This window comes from Penaeus vannamei, chromosome 32 (genome assembly GCF_042767895.1).
Source record: "Penaeus vannamei isolate JL-2024 chromosome 32, ASM4276789v1, whole genome shotgun sequence".
Lineage (NCBI taxonomy): Eukaryota > Metazoa > Arthropoda > Malacostraca > Decapoda > Penaeidae > Penaeus > Penaeus vannamei.
Genome location: NC_091580.1, coordinates 8,123,651 through 8,141,217, shown reverse-complemented (window position 1 = coordinate 8,141,217; position 17,567 = coordinate 8,123,651). Strand labels below are relative to the sequence as shown.

At 31.7% G+C, this 17,567-nt stretch overlaps 3 non-coding genes across 3 annotated transcripts; 2 read left to right on the top strand and 1 right to left on the bottom strand.

Annotated features, from left to right (window-relative positions):
- Window positions 1–10,347: 10,347 nt before the first annotated feature.
- TRNAR-CCU (transfer RNA arginine (anticodon CCU)) lies at window positions 10,348–10,419 on the top strand. The gene has a single exon. It is a non-coding gene; the product is annotated as a tRNA-Arg (tRNA).
- A 2,018-nt stretch (window positions 10,420–12,437) lies between these two features.
- TRNAR-CCU (transfer RNA arginine (anticodon CCU)) lies at window positions 12,438–12,509 on the top strand. The gene has a single exon. It is a non-coding gene; the product is annotated as a tRNA-Arg (tRNA).
- Window positions 12,510–16,943: 4,434 nt separating this feature from the next.
- On the bottom strand, window positions 16,944–17,015 carry TRNAR-CCU (transfer RNA arginine (anticodon CCU)). The gene has a single exon. It is a non-coding gene; the product is annotated as a tRNA-Arg (tRNA).
- Between the last annotated feature and the right edge of the window lie 552 nt (window positions 17,016–17,567).

Sequence of the window (17,567 nt, the reverse complement as noted above, 5' to 3'; positions counted from 1 at the left end):
CACGAAGACATATGCAAAGGTTGAGTTTTAGTGTATTTATATTGTAGCTTTTACTAGAACATTTATATTATACTCGTGTATGTGATGTTAAATACGCATGTGTATGTATGTGTACTTTCACTAAAAGAGTAAAATGTATTAACCGTTACTGTAAACCAACCATTGCACTGAAATATGTCGTCTTAGAAAAAATCAAAGGAAGTAATCAATCTTTTAAATACGACTTTACTTGGCTCCTTCAGAAACCTACTTGCCTAAGATATCCAGTTAAAAGAAAAAACTACCCATCTCACTGATTTCATATTCTCATGTCTATATAACTGCAATCGTTCATCTCATGCCATATATATATATATATATATATATATATATATATATATATATATATATATATATACACACACTCGCATATATATATATATGCGTATGTGTATAAAATGCTCTTTTAGTTCTTTGTAAATTATCTTTTTTTTCAACAAGTTATCAATTCTCGTTGGTTTACTAGATCATGTTCGCAGGTTATGTTATCATAGAAAATGGATAAAATTTAAAGAAAACGAGGAAACCCAGTATTGAGAACCTCCGATGACAGATTTCGGTGTTTTAAGGCCAACTTCATTTATATATATATTATAAATAAATAAATAAATATACTCATATGTATGCATATACAGACACTCTCTCTCTCCCTCTCTCTCACACACACACACACAAACACACACACATACACATACCTTATTTTTTCGCTTTACCTGCAATATGGTTTACACAGGATTCAGCTGTCACAATGCAATAATAGGATTTCACACCTTGTTAGCTGCACTGTCTGGTTTGTCTACTTTTAATTTTTATTTCACTACGCACCACAAAGAATGAGTAAGAGAGATCATTCTTCTCTCCTATGAAATCGCATTTCTTATCTGACGTAGGCAAAGTGGAACGAAGATAACACTAAGCAAGACAATAAAACAAAATTTGCTTCTTCTTTTGCCGCTTTCCTTCCTTCCACCTTTTCTACTCCGTCTTCATTTATTTCCTTCTCTTCATCAGTTGTTCGTCCTCTTCGTCCTCATCTTATTTCTTTGCTTCTCATATAACTAATACAGTCATATGATTATGAGAGGACTAACATGAAAATAATGAAAACGAACAGAAACACTAACAAACAGCAAAGCAAATAAAAAAATACAAAATCAATTCCTCCAATTGCTTCATATTCCTTCGCATTGTAAACACCGGAGAAAGAGACAGAAGCAAAATTAGAAAGATATATGGAACGGAAGATAAGTAGATAGAGATGCAAACAGAAATTCATGCATAAAAGTTCTCTAAGTAGCATCTGTCGGGGATTGAACCCGAGTCTGTCGCGTAGGAGGCGACCATGTTAACCGCTACACCATAGACACATTACATCTAATGAATTTTACTATACTTATATTTTATTTTTTACGGGAACATTTCTATTACACTTGTTTATGTGATGTTACATACATATGTGTATGTGTGTGTGTGTACTTTTTAAAAGGAGTAAGATGCATTATACATTACTGGATACCTACCTTTGCACTGAAATGTATCCAATCTTAAAAAAATCAAATGAAGTTAAAAGCCTTTTTAAATCCCCCTTTCCTTGGCTCCAAAAACCTGTTTTTTTCTAAACTATCTAATAATAGTAATAATAAAAAAACTACCCATCTTCCTTCTTATGTCAACTAAGCATGCTGTTACCATTATCGTTATCATAATTACTTTTGACAGACTTCCAAATCGATAATACCATTAAAATACGCATTTCAAAAATACCAGTAAGTTATATAGTTTATTTACAGGTATAACCAATCCAATTTGCAAGTCCACATTCATTTGTCGAAATTTGTGGTCAAACGAGTCAGCGGTAAAAAGTTATTAATATATGAAGAGAAGCAGGTAGGGAGCGGTTACGATTTGACTTTGAAATATTATATAGAGAGTTACAATATTATATGGATACTAAATTTCAAATGATACAAATGATGAAGCCATTTTGAAGTCATGGATATCATATTCATATTACTTAGAATATTGACAATGAAAGTAATGATCATAATAACATTGGCTAGTACACGGTAAGCTACTCATCAGAGAAAATGGGCAGCATTAAAAGGAAAACGGGGAAGCACAGTGTTGAGAACCTTCTATGATACTTTTTCCGCATTTTAAGGTCCATTTTATCTTTTATCAAATTTATATAAAAAAATATATTTTTTTCTTAAGCTTTTTATCTAATTTTCAGTTTAAACTTACACACAAGCATACACACACACACATATATGTGTTTATATATGTATATATATATATATATATATATATATATATATATATATATATATATATATATATATATATATATATATATATATATATATATATATATATATATATATATATATATATATATATATATATATATTTGTGTGTGTGTGTGTGTAAAATGCTCTTTTAGTTCTTTGTATATTATCAAGTTATCAACAAGTTATCAATTCTCGTTGGTTTACTAATTCATGCTCGCAGGTTATGTTATCATAGAAAATGGATAGAATTTAAAAGAAAACGAGGAAACCCAGTATTGAGAACCTCCGATGACAGATTTCGGTATTTTACAGCAAACTTTATTTTGATCAAGTTTGATGACATTTACCTAAGGGCTTTTATTTATACCAACGACTGGAAAATTTGATAGGAGTTCAGTTAGGTGTAAATCGACCAGAGGTAAGATACATGTCTGCATCTTAGCGAAGGTGGTATCTCATTATGCAAACCACTCAGTCTCTCTCTCTCTCTCTCTCTCTCTCTCTCTCTCTCTCTCTCTCTCTCTCTCTCTCTATATATATATATATATATATATATATATATATATATATATATGTATGTATGTATGTATACGTATATGTATATATATACATATATATATATATACACACATACATACACGCACAAACATACACATACAACTTTATTTGTGTATATATGTATGTGGATGTGGCTGTGGTTATGTATATATATATATATATATATATATATATATATATATATATATATATATATATGTGTGTGTGTGTGTGTGTGTGTGTGTGTGTGTGTGTGTGTGTGTGTGTATGTATGTATGAATTTATACATATTTATACATATATATTCACACACACACACACACACACACACACACACACACACACACACACACACACATATATATGTATATATATATATATATATATATATATATATATATATATATATATATGTACATATATTTACACAAAACATTCACAAACTATGCTATCGATAGACTGCCGCGTCTCCATTTAGATTTCGGTTATATCATTTCTTGTTGGCCGGTACACCTGCTCAGTTGAAACTTATATGTACATATATATATATATATATATATATATATATATATATATATATATATATGTTTGTATATATATACATATATATATATATATATATATATATATACATATATATATATATATATGTTTGTATATTTATATATATATATATTATAGATATATCTGTGTGTGTGTTTGTTTGTGTATGTGTTTGTGAAAGGCATGCCATCAATAATTGTTTAAAAGTATTAGAAATGCACCTGTTTATGTTTTCACAGAAAATGGGTAGAATGTAAAGGAAAACGGGGAAGCACAGTATTGAGAAACTCCGATGATTTATTTTGCTCACGTTTAATCACATTTATCTTAAGGCTTTTATTTGTTTCCGCATATCTATTAATATATATTTATTCGTTTAACCAAACATCCAAGGATTTTATATTTATTTTCAATTCTTTCATGGTTTCATTTTTTTCTTTCTCTTCTGAATTTCTGTCTCGAATTATTGGTATTCATTCAAATTCCTGTTAGATGAGATTTTGTTTTATCATAAATTTCTTGTATTTCTTTTTTTTTTGTGTGTGTGTAAAAGTAGTAGTTTTTACCCAACCGCAGTACGTTTTCGAAAACAAATATAAATCAATATACAACTGTAAGTCTTTATGAAATTACATGCTTTCTCAGGATGTTTTAAAAAATACTAGTTTTGAAAATCTTCGAATGAAATATATGATATATCAAATGGTTTATAGTATATATAAATAAATAACATATACACACATATATATATATACATATATATATATATATATATATATATATATATATATATATATATATATATATATATATATATATATATATAACTGAAAAAATAGTTTCATGAGAAGAAACAAGAATTATAACATACCATACGGTACAAAATAGAATGTTTAATTAGCACAGGATCCAGCTGTCACAATGCATCTTAGCAGCTGTACTGTCTGGTTTGTCTGCTTTACATTTTTATTTCATTACGGACCACAAGTAGCATTTATTTATTTCATGACAGTGTGAACTACAGTGACAGCAAATCTTTCAATCTATACAGGTAATTATCAAGTTCCTGTAAAAAAGAGATCATTCTTCTCTCCTGTGAAATTTTAAGCAAGATAATAAAACAAAATTTGCTTCTTCTTTTGTCTCTTTCCTTTTTTCCACCTTTTCTACTTCGTCTTAATTTTCATTTCTATTTCATCGCTTGTTCATCCTCTTCGTCCTCCTCCCATCCTTTGCTTTCCATATCACTTATACAGTCATATAGACGTGCACATATGTATTTAGCATCACATAAAATAGTATATAAATATTCTCGTAAAAAAACTACAATAGAATTCTAGTAAAATTAATTAATATTATGACATGTGTCTGTTGCATAATGGTTAGCACGGTCGCCTCCTACGCGACAGACTCGGTCCTCTCATAATCATATGACTGTATTAGTGATATGAGAAGCAAATAATGGGAGCAGGACGAAGAGGACGAACACGTGATGAAGAGAAGGAGGAAGGAAGGAAAGGGGCAAGAGAAGAAGCAATTTTTGTTTTATTATAATGCTTAGTGTTATCTTCGTTCCACTATATATTTGGAAAGGTTTGTTTTCACTGTAGTTCACAGTGTCATGAAATAAATGAATTCAATATATGGTCCATAATGAAATAAAATGCAAAACGGAGAAAAACCAAGACGGAGTAGAGAAGGTGGAAGGAAGGAAAGAGGCAAAAGAAGCAAATTTTGTTTTATTATCTTGCTTAGTGTTATCTCCGTTCCACTTTGCCTACTTCAGATAAGAAATACGATTTCATATGAGAGGAGAATGATATCTATTTTACATCAGCTTTAAGATTACCTATATATTTTGAAAGGTTTGTTTTCACTGTAATTCAGTGTCATGAAATCAATAAATGCTACTTATGGTCCGCAATGAAATAAAAATACAAACTAGACAAACCAGACAGTACAGCTACCAAGGTGTGAAATACTACTACTACATTGTAACAGCTTCTTCGTATTGTTGCTGTTATTATCATCCTCCTCATCCTATTCTTATTATCATTATTATTATTGTTGTTATTGGGATTTTGGTTATTTGTTATTATCATCATTACCAACGATGCTTCTTATCATTATTGGTAAATTCATTATTATCATCATTATTCTTTATTATTATCATTATCTTTATTCTTTTTTAGTATTATTATTGTTCTTCTTGTTAGCAGCATTAACATTATAACTGCTATCTCTCTCTCTCTCTCTCTCTGTTTATGTGCGTGCATTTGTAAATATTTTTATGCACATGTTTGTCATATAGTTCCGTCTCAGTGTTGATCCAGACACGTTTTTCCCAGAATTATAGAACTCGATCGAAAGCTTGTCAATTTGGTGGGGGATAAATTTTGTTCCAACAGGTTTTAAAAGTACAATGTAATAACTTCAGATGCTGTGACAATATCCTTAACACATTACTTCCTAATGTCAGATTAATGGCATATCATGGTATTTTTACTTAAACTGCTGTGTGTACTTTTTCCTTACAAAATCGCTTTAAAACAAGCTTGAATTTCTGTCTTTCATTCGAATTCCTGTTAGATGAAATCTTGTTTTCATCATAAATTTCTTAAAATTTTCTGTTGGAGGAACAGTTTCTACCCAACCGCGGTACGTTTTCGAAGTCAAATATTTTATCAATATAGAAGTTATGTAAGTAGCTATGAAATTACATGCTTTCTCGGTATGTTTAAAAGACTAATCGTTTTGAAAATCTTCGAATGAAATAGATGATCTACCAAATGGTATATATATATATATATATATATATATATATATATATATATATATATATATATACATATATATATATATCCGAAAAAAATAGTTTCATGAGAAGAGAGAATAAACTGAAATACAAACAAGAATTACATCTCATATGGTACAAAATAGAAGATATATGGTTAGCACAGGATCCAGCTGTCACAATTTAGAAGTATTTCACGCCTTGGTAGCTGTACTGCCTGGTTTGTCTACTTTGCATTTTATTTCATTCCGGACCATAAGTAGCATTTATTTATTTTATGACACTGTGAACTACAGTGAAAACGAACCTTTCAAAATATAAAGGTAATTTTCAAACTACTATAGAAAAATAGAGATCATTTCTCTCTCCTATGAAATCGTCTTTCTTATCTGAAGTAGGCAAAGTGGAACGAAGATAAAGCTAAACAAGATATTAAAACTAAATTTATTTCTTTTGCCTCTTTCAACTTTTCTAATCCGTCTTCATTTTTCTTTCTCTTCCTCACTTGTTCGTCCTCTTCGTCCTCCTCCCATTCTTTGCTTCCCATACCACTAATACAGTCATATGATTAGGAGAGAACTAACAACATAATTGTGAAAACGCGTATAAACACTAACAAAGAAAAATCAAACCCTCTAATTCCTTCATACTCCTTCGCATTGTAAACACCGGAGAAAGAGAAACAAAAGTAGAAAGTTGTGGAACGAAGGTAAGTAGAGATACAAACAGAAATTCATGCATAAAGATTAATAGCATTTACTATCCGTCGAGGATTGAACCCGAGTCTGTCGCGTAAGAGGCGCCTGTGATAACCACTACAACAGGTAATATGTATAAATTATATGAATTTTGCTAGAATTATATTGTAGCTTTTACGAGAACATTTATATTACACTTGTGTATGTGATATTAAATACATATGTGTATGAGTGTGTGTACTTTCACTAAAAGAGTAAGATGTATTGTTAATGTATACCTACCATTGTATACCTACCATTGCACTGAAGATAGGTATTTTTTCTTTTAACTGGATATTTTAGGAAAGGGGTTTTGAAGGAGCCAAGTAAAGATATATTTAAAATGGGTGATGAATTCATTTGATTTTTTCCTTTTTAATTCTGGACATATTTCATTGCAATGGTAGGTGTACAATAATGTTTAATACAACTTGCTCCTTTAGTGAAAGTACACACCAACGTGCACATATGTATTTAACATCACATACATAAGTGTAATATTAGTGTTCTGATAAAATCTACATAATAAATTTACTGAAATTCATCTATATGAAAGAAGCTTCCTTGGTGCAGTGGTTAGCACGGTCGCCTCCTACGCGACAGACTCGGGTTCAATCCCCGACGGATACTAATACTGCAAATATTTTATGCATTAATTTTTGTTTGCATCTCTATCTACTTACCTTCCGTTCAACATATCTTTCTACTTTTGTTTCTGTCTCTTTCTCCGGTCCTTACAATGCGGAGGAATAGGAATTTTGCTGTTAGTCCTCTCATAATCATATGACTGTATTAGTTATATGAGAAGCAAAGAATGGGAGGAGGACGAAGAGAGCGAACAAGTGATGAAGAGAAACAAATAAAAATCAAGACGGAGTAGAGAAGGTGGAAGGAAGGAAAGAGGCAAAAGAAGAAGCAAATTTTGTTTTATTATCTTGCTTAGTGTTATCTCCGTTCCACCTTGCCTACTTCAGATAAGAAATACGATTTCATATGAGAGGAGAATGATATCTATTTTACATCAGCTTTATAATTACCTATATATTTTGAAAGGTTTGTTTTCACTGTAATTCAGTGTCATGAAATAAATAAATGCTACGTATGGTCTGCAATGAAATAAAAATACAAACTAGGCAAACCAGACAGTACAGCTACCAAGGTGTGAAATACTACTACTACATTGTGACAGCTTCTTCGTATCGTTGCTGTTATTATTATCCTCCTCATCCTATTCTTATTATCATTATTATTATTGTTGTTATTGGGATTTTGGTTATTTGTTATTATTATCACTATCAATGATGCTTCTTATCATTATTGGTATATTCATTATTATCATTATTCTTTATTATTATCATTATCTTTATTATTTTTTTTGTATTATTATTACTTTTATTATTACTTGATTGCCATTGTTGTGCTTGTTAGCATCATTAACATTATTACTGCTCTCTCTCTCTCTCCCTCTTTCTGTTTATGTGCGTGCATTTGTAAACATTTTTATGCACATGTTTGTCATATAGTTCCGTCTCAGTGTTGATCCAGACACGTTTTTCCCAGAATTATATAACTCGATGGAAAGCTTGTCAATTTGGTGGGGGATAAATTTTGTTTCAACAGGTTTTAAAAGTACAATGTAACAACCTCAGATGCTATGACAATATCCTTAACACATTATTTCCTAATGTCAGATTAATGGCATATCATGGTATTTTTATTTAAACTGCTGTGTGTACCTTTTCCTTGCAAAATTGCTTTAAAACAAACTTGAATTTTTGTCTTTCATTCAAATTCCTGTTAGATGAAATCTTGTTTTCATCATAAATTTCTTAAAATTTTCTGTTGGAGGAACAGTTTCTACCCAACCGCAGTACGTTTTCGAAGTCAAATATAAATCAATATAGAAGTTTTGTAAGTAGCTATGAAATTACATGCTTTCTCAGTATGTTTAAAAGACTAATCGTTTTGAAAATCTTCGAATGAAATAGATGATCTACCAAATGGTTTATATATATATATATATATATATATATATATATATATATATATATATATATATATATCGAAAAAAAAATAGTTTCATGAAATAGATGATCTACCAAATGGTATATATATATATATATATATATATATATATATATATATATATATATATATATATATATATATATATATATATATATATCCGAAAAAAATAGTTTCATGAGAAGAGAGAATAGAATGAAATGCAAACAAGAATTACATCTCATACGGTACAAAATAGAAGATATATGGTTAGCACAGGATCCATCTGTCACAATTTAGTAGAATTTCACGCCTTGGTAGCTGTACTGTCTGGTTTGTCTACTTTGCATTTTATTTCATTATGGACCATAAGTAGCATTTATTTATTTTATGACACTGAACTACAGTGAAAACAAACCTTTCAAAATATAAAGGTAATTATCAAACTACTTTAGAAAAATAGAGATCATTCCTCTCTCCTGTGAAATCGTCTTTCTTATCTGAAGTAGGCAAAGTGGAACGAAGATGTACTAAGCAAGATATTAAAACAAAATTTACTTCTTTTGCCTCTTTCATCTTTTCTACTCCGTCTTCATTTTTCTTTCTCTTTACGTGTTCGTTCTCTTCGTCCTCCTCCCATTCTTTGCTTCCCATACCACTAATACAGTCATATGATTCCGAGAGAACTAACAGCATAATTGTGAAAACGCTTATAAACACTAACAAAGAAAAATCAAACCCTCTTATTCCTTCATACTCCTTCGCATCGTAAACAGCGGAGAAAGAGAAACAAAAGTAGAAAGTTGTGGAACGAAGGTAAGTAGAGATACAAACAGAAATTCATTCATAAAGATTAATAGCATTTACTGTCCGTCGAGGATTGAACCCGAGTCTGTCGCGTAAGAGGCGCCTGTGATAACCACTACAACAGGTAATATGTAAAAATTAAATGAATTTTGCTAGAATTATATTGTAGCTTTTACGAGAACATTTATATTACACTTGTGTATGTGATGTTAAATACATATGTGTATGTGTGTGTGTACTTTCACTAAAAGAGTAAGATGTATTGTTATTGTATACCTACCATTGTATACCTACCATTGCACTGAAGATAGGTATTTTTTCTTTTAACTGGATATTTTAGGAAAGGGTTTTTGAAAGAGCCAAGTAAAGAGATATTTAAAAAGGTTGATAAATTCATTTCATTTTTTTTCTTTTAATTCTGGACATATTTCATTGCAATGGTAGGTGTACAATAATGTTTAATACATCTTACTCCTTTAGTGAAAGTACACACAAACGTGCACATATGTATTTAACATCACATACATAAGTGTAATATTAGTGTTCTGATAAAATCTACATGATAATTTTACTGAAATTCGTTTACATAAAAGAAGCTTCCGTGGTGTAGTGGTTAGCACGGTCGCCTCCTACGCGACAGACTCGGGTTCAATCCCCGACGGATACTATTAATGTACCTATTTTATGCATGAATTTCTGTTTGCATCTCTATCTACTTCGTTTCCATTCCACATATCTTTCTACATTTGTTTCTGTCTCTTTCTCCAGTCCTTACAATGCGGAGGAATAGGAATTTTGCTGTTAGTCCTCTCATAATCATATGACTGTATTAGTTATATGAGAAGCAAAGAATGGGAGGAGGACGAAGAGAGCGAACAAGTGATGAAGAGAAACAAATAAAAATCAAGACGGAGTAGAGAAGGTGGAAGGAAGGAAAGAGGCAAAAGAAGAAGCAAATTTTGTTTTATTATCCTGCTTAGTGTTATCTCCGTTTCACCTTGCCTACTTCAGATAAGAAATACGATTTTATAAGAGAGGAGAATGATATCTATTTTACATCAGCTTTATGATTACCTATATATTTTGAAAGGTTTATTTTCACTGTAGTTCAGTGTCATGAAATAAATAAATGCTACTTATGGTCCGCAATGAAATAAAAATACAAACTAGACAAACCAGACAGTACAGCTACCAAGGTCTGAAATACTACTACTACATTGTGACAGCTTCTTCGTATTGTTGCTGTTATTATTATCCTCCTCATTCTATTCTTATTATCATTATTATTATTGTTGTTATTGGGATTTTGGTTATTTGTTATTATCATCATTACCAATGATGCTTCTTATCATTATTGGTATATTCATCATTATCATCATTATTCTTTATTATCATCATTATCTTTATTCTTTTTTAGTATTATTATTACTATTATTATTTCTTGATTGCCATTGTTGTTCTTGTTAGCATCATTGACATTATTATTGCTCTCTCTCTCTCTCTCTCTCTCTCTCTCTCTCTCTCTCTCTCTCTCTCTTTCTCTCTCTTTCTCTCTCTCTCTCTCTCTCTGTTTATGTGCGTGCATTTGTAAACATTTTTATACACATGTTTGTCATATAGTTCCGTCTCAGTGTTGATCCAGACACGTTTTTCCCAGAATTATATAACTCGATGGAAAGCTTTTCAGTTTGGTGGGGGATAAATTTTGTTCCAACAGGTTTTAAAAGTACAATGTAATAACTTCAGATGCTAAGACAATATCTATGACACATTACTTCCTAATGTCAGATTAATGGCATATCATGGTATTTTTACTTAAACTGCTGTGTGTATTTTTTCCTTGGAAAATTGCTTTAAAACAAACTTGAATTTCTGTCTTTCATTCGAATTCCTGTTAGATGAAATCTTGTTTTCATCATAAATTTCTTCAAAATTTTCTGTTGGAGGAACAGTTTCTACCCAACCGCGGTACGTTTTCGAAGTCAAATATAAATCAATATAGAAGTTATGTAAGTAGCTATGAAATTACATGCTTTCTCAGTATGTTTAAAAGACCAATCGTTTTGAAAATCTTCGAATGAAATAGATGATCTACCAAATGGTATATATATATATATATATATATATATATATATATATATATATATCCGAAAAAATAGTTTCATAAGAAGAGAAAATAAAAAGAAATGCAAACAAGAATTACATCTCATACGGGACAAAATAGAAGATATATGGTTAGCACAGGATCCAGCTGTCACAATTTAGTAGCATTTCACGCCTTGGTGGCTGTACTGCCTGGTTTGTCTACTTTGCATTTTATTTCATTCCGGACCATAAGTAGCATTTATTTATTTTATGACTGTGAACTACAGTGAAAACAAACCTTTCAAAATATAAAGATAATTATCAAACTACTTTAGAAAAATAGAGATCATTCCTCTCTCCTGTGAAATCGTCTTTCTTATCTGAAGTAGGCAAAGTGGAACGAAGATGTAATAAGCAAGATATTAAAACAAAATTTACTTCTTTTGCCTTTTGCCAATGATGTTTAATACAACTTGCTCCTTTAGTGAAAGTACACACCAACGTGCACATATGTATTTAACATCACATACATAAGTGTAATATTAGTGTTCTGATAAAATCTACATAATAAATTTACTGAAATTCATCTATATGAAAGAAGCTTCCGTGGTGTAGTGGTTAGCACGGTCGCCTCCTACGCGACAGACTCGGGTTCAATCCCCGACGGATACTAATAATGTACCTATTTTATGCATGAATTTCTGTTTGCATCTCTATCTACTTCCCTTCCATTGCACATATCTTTCTACTTTTGTTTCTGTCTCTTTCTCCAGTCCTTACAATGCGGAGGAATAGGAATTTTGCTGTTAGTCCTCTCATAATCATATGACTGTATTAGTGATATGAGAAGCAGAGAGTGGGAGGAGGACGAAGAGGACGAACAAGTGATGAAGAGAAAGAAAAAAAAGTCAAGTCAAGGTGGAAGGAAGGAAAGAGGCAAAAGAAGAAGCAAATTTTGTTTTATTATCTTGCTTAGTGTTATCTTCGTTCCACTTTGCCTACTTCAGATAAGAAATACGATTTCATATGAGAGAAGAATGATATCTATTTTACATCAGCTTTATAATTACCTATATATTTTGAAAGGTTTGTTTTCACTGTAGTTCAGTGTAATAAATAAATAAATGCTACTTATGGTCCGCAATGAAATAAAAATACAAACTAGACAAACCAGACAGTACAGCTACCAGGGAGTGAAATACCACTATTGCATTGTGACAGCTGGATCCTGTGCTAATCACATATCTTCTATTTTGTATGAAATGTTGTAATTCTTGTTTACACTTCATCTTATACTCTATTCTCATGAAACTTTTTTCAGGTATATATATATATATATATATATATATATATATATATATATATATATATGTATATATATATATTTTTTTTTTCTACTAATTGATATTTCATATATTCGAAGATATATTCGAAGATTTTCAAACGAGTGTTCTTTTAAACATACTGCAAAGCATGTAATTTAATAACGACTTACAGAAGTTGTATATTGATTCACTTTTCTCTTCGAAAACGTTATTTCAACAGAAAATTATAAGAAAGATAAAAACAAGATTTCATCTAACAGGAATTCGAATGAATAGCAATAATTCAAGACAGAAGTTCCGGTTTGTTTTAAAGCGATTCTGTAAGGAAAAAGTACACACAACAGTTTAAGTAAAAATACCATGATATGCCAATAATCTGACAAAATTAGGAAGTAATCTGTCATAGATATTGTCACAGCGGCGGACATTGAGGAGGGGGGGGGGCACACCACGCCATCCCGAGGAAACAAACAAACAAACATGCAAAACAGAATATTTTTCTCTTCATTTCTTTAACATCTGAGGTGAAGCAAAATTGATCTTCCACCAAATTGGCAAGATTTCGATCGAGTAATATAGTTCTGGGAATAACGTATCTGGATCAACACTGAGACGGAAATATCTGACAAACATGTGTATAAAAATGTTTACAAATGTACGTTGATAAACAGAGAGACAGACAGACAGATAGACAGACAGGCTACAACAGCAGTGAAATTAATGATGATGATAACAATAATAGCAATAGCAATAATAGTAATAATGATAATGAAAATGATATAAAAATAATGATAATCATAATAAATAATAATGATAATCATAACAAAGATACTAATAATGATGACTAATACAGGTTTACATAAATTGAACTAGACGAAAAAGAAATATAGTATATAGAAAAATATAGATGAATAGATACATATCGATAAATGTAGATGAATCGATAGATAACTAGATGGATATATGGGTAGACTGATGAATAGATAGATAAATGGATAGATTTGTGAATAGATAAGTTGACTTATGAATAGATACATATCATTCATATATGTATGTATGTGTAGAAATGAAGCACCTTTTAAGCTCCTTTCTACCCTTTTCCCCTGTTTCTCTCATCTCTTCTCTTTCACTCCTATTCTTCCTCTCCTCCTCACGCCTCCTTTATTCCTCTCCTCCTCACTCCTCTCCATCTCTTCCTAACTCACTCTTTTCCACCCAATTCTCCTTCTCCTCACGTCTTTTCTCTTACTTCTTATCTCCTTTTCTTTGTAACTTCTTATCTCCCTTTTCTCCCTCTCTTCCTTACCCCTTCTTTTTCTCACTCTTCTCCCTTTCCTCCTCCATCTCTCCTTTGCCCGTTGTCCTTCCCTCTCCTCCTCTCTCTCTCTTCCTCACCCCTTCTCCTTTCCTCCTTCCCCCAGTCTTCCGTACTCCTCTTCTCCCTCTCCTCATTCCTCTTCTTCCGTTTCCTATCCCACTCCTCTGCTCCCTTTCTTCCCTTCTCCTTTCTACTCTTTCTCTTCTTCTCCCTTCCTTCATTCCACCTCCCTTCTCCACTATCATTTACTACTATTTTCTTTATTCTTCTCACCGCTGTTATTGCGATAAGCGTTATTCATTGCCATTTTCAGCTTTAGCGTGTCTATTTATTATCTTATCTTCTCTTTTCATCTATTATCGTTATTTCCGTTCTCACCTCACCTCTATACCTTTCTTTTCTTGAAAGTAAACTGTGTTGTAGCTACAAACATACAAGCAAGCAGTTGCTGTTGCTCTCTCTCTCTCTTTCTCTCTCTCTCTCTCTCTCTCTCTCTCTCTCTCTCTCTCTCTCTCTCTCTCTCTCTCTCTCTCTCTCTCTCTCTCTCTCATGGATAGCCTATTTTGCATACTAACTCAAAAACAAGATATTTCAACTTCCCTTTATGATTTATGACGTTCGTTCTTGGATAAAAGTCAGAATGTTTCAGCCTTTCCTCTTCTACAGTCTGCCATTGTTTTCCTCTCATTTCCTGCTTTTATACCATTGACTCAAGATCTACATTGATGTAGAATTAATTAAGAAACTCTGTGTGTGTGTATCTATATATATTGATGTGTTACACATTGTCAGCAATTTCTTGTCAGCAATCTGATTGACTAAAAAATATTACATTTCCTTTCTACAGGAAAATTTGATCAAACTCGAGACACAGAACATTCCAGATTTCAATTTGACTGATTAAAAAATATTACATTTCCTTTCTACAGGAAATTTTTATCAAACCCGAGACACAGAACATTCCAGATTTCATGATGTGAGCACTTTTTCTGAAGGGTTTCCCATGCGACAGACTGTCCGTTATCGATTTCAGATTTTGCTCACTTTTTAAGCTATTAGGATCATTCATCATCTTCAGCCATTTTCGATGCTGTCAATGAAATGAGAGTGTTTAGGGTAAATAAGCTGAAGGAAAAACAAAAACAAAAGGACTGAGGAATCGTAGCCAGATGGCGAGTAATCCATTCATTAGGACATTTAGATTATTTCTGATGGTGCTGTTCGGGGCTAATAAGGAGCAGATTTTGGCGTTTGTTCGCTTTTGTTTCGATAGTATGGTTGTGTCTGACGTATAGATTCATAAATACTTACATGATGAATTTGCCGTTTGATATGAAAATGTTACTGAGCTGATAAATAAAGAGAAGAGAGAGAGAGAACCACTTCTTGTCTGTGCGTTTGTGATAAAAGGAGAGGGAAAGCGGAGGAGAGGAGGGGAAAATAAAGAGGAAACGAAGGAGGGGAGAAAAGGGGAAGAAGGGATGTAGGAAGAGAGGATTTGAAAGGAAAGAAAGACGGAGTTGAAGAACACGAAAAAGAGGAGAGAGAAAAGATGAGAAAATTTTCGTTTGTTTTGCTTCTGGTTCCACTTGGATTCCCGATGTTTATGTTTTTTTTCACTTTGTTTCACTTGTTTCACAGTCTTCCTATTTTCCATGTGCCTTTCCTTCTCTGCTTCCTTCTTTCCTACTTCTACGTATCGTTGTTGTTATTACCATCCTTTCCCATCCTCCTCCTATTCTTATTATTATCGTTATTATTGTTGTTCTTATTGTGATTATGGTTATTGTTATCATTATCATTACTTGTTGCTTTTCATCATTATTAGTATTTTTATTTTCATTATTCTTTGTTGTTATTATCATTATCATTAGGATTCAACTGTCACAATGTAATTGTAGTAGTATTTCACACCTTGGTAGCTGTACTGTCTACTTTGTCTACTTTGCATTTTCTTTAATTACGAACCATTAGTAGCATTTAATTATTTCATTAGACTGAACTACAGTGACAACAAACCATTCAAATTATGTAGGTAAATATCAAGCGACTATATAAAAAAATCATTCTTCTCTCCTATGAAATCGTATTTCTTATCTGAAATGGGCAAAATGGAACGAAGATAACACGGCAAGATAATAAAACAAAATTTGCTTCTTTCATTTACCTCTTTCCTTCCTTCTATCTTTTCTACTCCGTCTTGATCACTTGCTTGTCCTCTTCGTCCTCCTCCGATTCTTTGCTTATCATATCACTAATACAGTGATTATGAGAGGACTAACAGCAAAATAACGAAAACGCGCATAAACACTAACAAACAACCAAGCAAATAAACAAAAACAAAAAATCCAATTCCTTCATACTCCTTCGGATAGTAAACAAAATTAGAAAGATATATGGAACGGGAGGTAAGTAGATAGAAAGATGCAAACAGAAATTCGTGCATAAAAACAAGCCGGTTTTAGTACTCGTCGGGGATCGAACCCGAGTCTGTCGCGTAGGAGGCGACCGTGCTAACCACTACACCACAAAAACATAAACAATCATTGTGTTTTAGTGTATTTATATTGTAGCTTTTACTAGAACATTTATATTATACTCGTGTATGTGATGTTAAATACGCATGTGTATGTATGTGTACTTTCACTAAAAGAGTATGTATTAACCGTTACTGTATACCAACCATTGCACTGAAATATGTCGTCTTAGAAAAAATCAAAGGAAGTAATCAATCTTTTAAATACGACTTGGCACCTTCCAAAACCTACTTGCCTAAGATATCCAGTTAAAAGAAAAAAAACTACCCATCTTCTTTATCTCAACTAGGTATTAAAATAAAGAATAATCCATGAAAAAAATATGTATTAGCTTTTTTCTGTTCTTTATTGTATTTATTTTGTTGGCATGCCTACTGCTGTTACCATTATCGTTATTATCAATACTCTTCACAGACTTCCAAATCGACAATACCATTAGAATACGTATTTCGAAATTACCAGTGAGCCATATAGTTTATTTACAGGTGTTACCACTCTCGTTTGCAAGTCTACATTTATTTGTCGAAATTCGTGGTTAAAAGAATCAGCA